The sequence below is a fragment of the Cucumis melo genome, chromosome 6 (genome assembly GCF_025177605.1).
Source record: "Cucumis melo cultivar AY chromosome 6, USDA_Cmelo_AY_1.0, whole genome shotgun sequence".
Classification (NCBI taxonomy): domain Eukaryota; kingdom Viridiplantae; phylum Streptophyta; class Magnoliopsida; order Cucurbitales; family Cucurbitaceae; genus Cucumis; species Cucumis melo.
The window spans coordinates 14751629-14758324 of record NC_066862.1 but is presented as its reverse complement, the minus strand read 5'-3'; the positions used below and the strand labels follow the sequence as shown (position 1 = coordinate 14758324).

General features: G+C 30.3%; 1 long non-coding RNA gene across 1 annotated transcript; it reads right to left on the bottom strand.

Annotated features, from left to right (window-relative positions):
• Window positions 1-1171: 1171 nt before the first annotated feature.
• Window positions 1172-2610, bottom strand: LOC127149663 (uncharacterized). Its single transcript, XR_007821368.1, has 3 exons — window positions 2494-2610; window positions 2198-2247; window positions 1172-1405 (listed from the first exon to the last, which is right to left on the bottom strand). It is a non-coding gene; the product is annotated as an uncharacterized LOC127149663 (long non-coding RNA).
• Between the last annotated feature and the right edge of the window lie 4086 nt (window positions 2611-6696).

Below are 6696 nucleotides of genomic sequence, written 5' to 3'. Positions count from 1 at the left end.
AGTCGTATACCATGTCCGCCCTTGGTTGATTTCAATCACTAACATCATCTAGTGTTGATGATAGTTGATATAAGGGTATAAATATAGTTAAAGCCTACCCACCCCGGTTGATGATTCTCTTCCAAACTAAGGACGAATTCCATGAACGTGGACTCCCTCTGCTATACTAGAGCGGTCTCTTCGTTCATTTTTTTGTCTACCTCAACTAACACATTATCACACTCACTATAGTTCAAGTGAATTTGTAATCCAAAAAAAAATAAAGTCATGTTCGTTAAATGCATGATGCATATGAATCATAAATAAAAAAAAAAAAAGCAAAAACATATTAAATCACATACCAAGTAAGGTGGGGAGTCATAAATCGATGAATTCACATCTTTGGGTGAGTAATGAAGAACCTCAAGACAAATAAGAACAATGTCTCGAGAACATGAAAACCGTGATCGATTGTAATTTCACGTAAAAATACATAAGACAAGAAATGTCAATGAAAGAATAAAGTGGAAAGTCTTGCATCGCATTCTACCCGCACATTATCCTTCATGAGCACTTTGAACAACTATTTCTCCATATGGTCTCGTTGGAAAAGAGAACTGCTACTATGTTTGTTGTATGGTCCAATATCTGTCGCGGTTATTCATTCCATAAATTAATCCATAATTTATGGATCGACAATATGTTCAAGATTGTAGGAGACTATATCACCCCAAACAAATGAAAGAACGCAAGAATCAGTATATTTACTGATAATAACTAAAAATATTTTACAAAATATAGCAAATTTTCAGATTCGATCAACAATAAGCTATATTGTAAATATTTTAGGTTTTTTTTTTTTTTTTTTTGTATTTGAAAATGCTTCTAATTTTAACTATTAATTAAATTTTAAGTATTAATTTATTTTTATTAAGTCATTTTTGTTTAATTAATTTATGCCCTAATATATGTATACACGATGTGTCACACCCCCTCCCGAACTACCTAATAGCTTAGCCCGAAAGACAACGTGAAGCCGACCAACATCGCTCTCCTTTAACGATATCTGTCGATTCTGCTGAACTCTTGAACGTGATAAACTTACTAATCTAGTATATAAACTATTATACATGCAACACAACACATTGGAACCTAGACTAATCATATACATACATGAAGTGTAGCCCGCAAATAAATGATTTCGCAAGTAAACCTGGAGACACCTTAACCAAAACATAACCAACAAAGGTTTACACAACCGCAACTCCTAGAGCTTACACAAACTATAGAGTATTTATATCGTACAAAGAAATATACAACATAACACAACAGACTCTATGTACAACTCTAACCACGTACAAGCAATCGATATTGGAGCTTTAGCAGACTAAGTCAGTCTATCAGGCACTGGGAACTCAATCTCTACCTGGAAAGTGGGTAAAACATTTTATTAGGGTAAGCTATAAAGCTCAGTGAGTGACTTAGTTTAAAACTATAAATTTTAAAATAAGAGCACGTGAAAGCTTACACATATGAATATGTTTATACAAGTCGTAAATATAAACATATAATAGTAAGAATAGCTTTCTCAAATACTCAGTATGTACGTCATTGATATCTAGCAAGACATAATAAGTATATCAAAATATTTTAACTAACATGACAAATTTATGTTGTGTAGGACACAACTAGTACAACCAACGTTTACAAGCTCTACGATGTAGTGGGGTCTACCCAGCACTCCCATCGTCTTTGTCGTAGTGGGACCCACCCAACACTCACAACATCATTGTTGTTACAGAGTACTCAACGTCAACAACATAATATAACCTGTGTGCACATAGTACCATATAGTCTCGGGCTCAACATCTCAGTCATGTAGTTAACGAAAACATCAAAAAATCATACGAAAACATTAAAACATGTCTGCTATCTTTATCTTTCGTAAAGCTCAAGCTTACTTAGCTTGTTTGTGAAAAACTGTAATTCTTAAAACAAACTTGCTAACTCATGCTTTACTTGAAACACTGTGGTTCAAATACTCTCCAAACAATATTCGATATTCACGTGCTAGCATAAATTTTCATTAAGAAATCTAGCCTCGAAATTCATACTTGAAAATAGTCATAGAATTCAAATGATTTTCATAGCTTCGTAAAGCGGTCAATCATAAATAATAATTAGAGAAAATATTTTCAAAACTGGTTTTGTCTCTCACTGTCTTGAGCTAGATCCTCGGTCTGTAAGCTCGATTTAATTCTTCTCGGCCTGTCAACAACCAAATCGAGTATTAGAACCCTAAATATTCTAGTTTTCTAAAGATAGACTTAGCATGTCGCACTAAAGATGACGCTTACGAAATCAAAGCTTAAGAAATAAAGTCATATTTGAACAACTCTCTGCATTTTCCAAATTTCTAACACACACTTCAAATGACCATAACTCCCTCAATACTTAACCAAAATGAGTGTTCTTTATGTCAAAATCTTTATTTGGATGTCCTCTATCACTTACCTGAAGATATGTAACCCCAATTCCTAGACAAAAAGTTCAGAAAGACCACGAAATAAAACCACTCCAAAATTGCGTACTCTACAGACCTTCAATTTGTCCCTGTAAATTAACATATTTTCAATCATAAGTGGCTTTCTAACCATATCAACTAGAGGTTTTAACTCAACGTATGCACACTGAAAAACTAAAAAAACCAGAGCATATTTGATTTCGCGTGAAAAACACCTGCTCTGCCTTCTCTGTCAAATATCACCCAATTAACAACAAAATTAACTCAAACATCCTTCACGAAAATTGTTAAAAATGAACTAAATTTTAAGAAATTTAAATCTCACCTCTTAGTTATTCTTGAGAAGATCAAACCGAATAAAGAACCATAAGTGTGCAGAGGGTCAAAATCTGCCATGATTGAAACTTCCTTTGAGTTTTCCCCTTCTTCCTCAATCTTAGAACTAAGAAATCTTTTTCTTCTTCCTCGGGTTCTCTCCAATTTTTCTCTCTAAAGAAAACTTTGAGATTTAGATGAAAATGGTGAGGAGTTGCTTGGTAGTGGAAGGAAAGAGAAGAAGAAAAAAAAATAGAATTCCCTTTTCTTTTTTCCTCTTTCTTCCCTTTTTATCCTTTGTTTTTTTTTTTAATAAAATCTTTAATCATATAAAAATATTATATAATTAATTTCGTTTTTCTTTTATTTCTTTTATATTTAAAAAAAAAAATCCAAAGAGAATCTCGGACTTGCATGATGGTATATTTGTAAAACTAATTTTGTAAGACAACTATACTTTTGCATTGGTTAAATTTAAGGGGTTTCACAAGTAGCCTAAATATATAAGCTAAATTACATAAGAAGGTTTAATTTACCTATTTTACATAAAAGAGACAATAGACTTCCATTTTACACAAAAGTCATGCCCAAATGACCATAATACCTTTATTAATTTCTAGTCGTTTTTTATTTTATTTTAAAAAGCAAGAAATTTGTAATCACATAAATATGTAAAAAAATAAAAATATTTTCCTTATTGAGTTAATTTCAAATTTGACTTTGCGTATTTATTATTCATTTTAGTCTTGACATTTAATGTGAGATAATACATATATATTTTTTAAATTGTATAAGATTAATATTCTATTTATTTAATGTGAGATAATACATGTTTATTTATTTTTTAATCGTAAATATTTGGTTTATTTTTTATTTTCCATATAAATTCCATTTATTGATAGAATTCCAAATTTTGCTATGGCTTGTAAATATTTTAGTTTATTTTTCAATTTTTAGAAATGTCCCATATAATTATAACAATTATAGATTTTCAGTAAGTTACATAATATTAAGATATATATTTTACGTACTTTTTCATATATACACATGTATATCTAATTATTTTGCATACATATATATCATATTATATAATAAACAATTGTAATAATGTTCTACATAAAATTTGGTATATCCCGAAGACCCGGTTAATTCGATCCAATAATATCCTAGGTGATAAAATCAATTGTTAATAATTGTAATATATTCGTTTCACATACTGTATATATCAAGTTTCATATGCTAACATATATTGAATGTAAAGTTACATATTGACTTTAACGAATAATATGAAAAACATAGTGTGTTAATATAGAAACAAAATTTTAAATATAAGAATAATGTTTTCCCATGAATGTAATATATTCGATCTACATATTGTAGATATGCAACTTTTCGTGTAGTTACGTATAATGAATGTATAGTTACGTACAATTCAATGATTTTAAAAATTGGCAGAATACGTGATAACTGCCCACTATGTTTGTTAGATGCAAAGCTACAGGTCCTTTTAGGATCCTTGTAGATACTCACAAAGAAAGCTACTTAGATCAAACCTAGAATCCTTGATGGTCACTCTTAGATCCTAAGATAACTCACTCTCGGAATAGTTTGATCAAGACTAATCCAATGAATTGATTTTAAGCATCAAATCTAAAGCAAGATTTGAAAAAGATAACACCAAAAGGTTGAATAAGCACAAACATTTTAGTATTGATATTCTACCTTTTCACGAGCATTACAAACCATTTTATAGGTTAAATGTGTTGGGTTTTATATCCTAAAACTCTTAGATAGTAAATATATAATCAATTGACCGTTATTAATAGTGTTTTATTATTATAATTTCAATAAGTGTTATTGATTATATTATTAGCTTTGTCTTAATAATCTAAATCCAATAAACTAACATCCTAAGTTGTTGTATGAGTCTTGAACAGTATGTAGAGACATACGGGGATCAATGTTCAAGATCAACTTAAAGGGTCTATACTATAGGGTTAAGGTTGGGTACCTTATCTTGTTAACACTATGGATATGACTTACTTTGTATTTGATAAAAACACATTGATCCAATGCGTTCATGTATGCGACATGCGAGTAAGAGTATCTTATGCAATGAGTTTGCATAAGACTGGACCACGAAATAGTAATCACTAGATGTAACTCCGTTAACAAGTTGAATTTCTATTTCATTAGGATGACCTAGGTGACTTAATCTTAATCCTGAGTGTATTATGAACTCCTATTTGCGAGGGATTGTCCTTTGATTTGTACGGGTGAGAGTGGTCAGATTACCGACTCAACATTCTTATCATTTTGGGGACAAGATCGAGTGGAGAGTTGGGAACATAATCACACAAGATGAAATTCACTCATTCCCACCTTTATGGTAAGTAGATAAGTGTTCCCTTAAATGGTGTCTCCGGGACTTGAACAAAGGGTCCTACCCTCTTTATGGACGAGAGGGGTTTCTGTTTAGTGGGTGGACCATAAACAGGTTGTTCATTAGAGGAGCACTGGTATTTAAGGACTAGAAGTAACCCATGGGTAAAACGGTAATTTGACCCAACTGGTGTTACGAACACTTGTGAAGGACTAACTTATTGGTATTGGTCTATATCCGTGGACACAGAAATATATCTACAGTGAGAAGAGTTCAACTGTGAGTCTTTAGTGGAGTGTACACACAGTTAACGAATATTGATTAATGTGGTTAATGAGTTTAGCTAATTAATCTCATATCGTTGTAGCTTCTGATCTCTAGGTCCATTAGGTCCTCTTCCTAGTTTATAAAGAATAATAAGATTCATTTATATTGGTTGTAATTTGAAATGTTCAAATTTACTTTGGGAATTAATATAATGTATATTGATACATTATAATATAAAGTTTATATTTTAATTAGACTTTATTATATAAATTTAATTTTGGATATGATTCAAAATTAAATTACGAGAGAATAAATTTTTTGAATGAGTTCAAATAGTTTAATGTGAATTAGATTCATATTAAAACTATAGGTTAAAATTTCATGTGTATGTGATACATATTAAAATTATAAGTTATGAGAGAAAATTATATTTGAATATGATTCAAATTTTGGATTAAATTAAATATAATATATTTAATTTAGAAATTAATTAATTGGAGAATTAATTAATAGTTTAGTTTAATTTGATTTAATTAAATTAATTAAATTAAACTATAGGTTATGCGAGAGATAATCATTTAAATATGATTTAAATGAAATATTAATTAAATATGATTTAATTAATTAATTATTTATTTATTTATTTATTTATTTATTTATTTATTTAATTATTTAATTATTTTAATATATTAATTTAATATTTATTTATTAAATTAATAGGGAACGTGGGTGGTTTTCCCACGTTCCCATATATTCTCTCAACTTCTCACTTCTTCCGTCTGAAGAAGAGAGAATTTTTGCATCACAAAAAGTTTGAGGGGTGAGTTATGCGAAGACTGAATTACTCTCCCGTTTTCTCAGAAAACTTTTTTCTCTCTAAAAAAAATTCCCTCAATCCAATTTCGGTTCCCACAAACCATCTCAATCAGAGAATAGGAAGGTTTCCAAGTGGCGGTGCCCTAAGTTGGTGTTTGGTAGATTCAAAGTCGTCAACGAGAGTAAGTTCTTCTTCTCTGTATTTCTGCACAGCATGTTTAACCATAAAAAATTAGTTTTGTAATTTTTGCCAATGTATTGGTATTTTTTAAGGTTCCAATTAAAATTGGGTCTATGTAATTCTTCGGCTGGAAAGGGTTTTCATCCCTTCAAAATGATCATGCATGGGGTGGAAGCCTAATAGTTATACACTTAATTGCTAATTAAGAAAGTACTTGCATGAGGTGGAAGC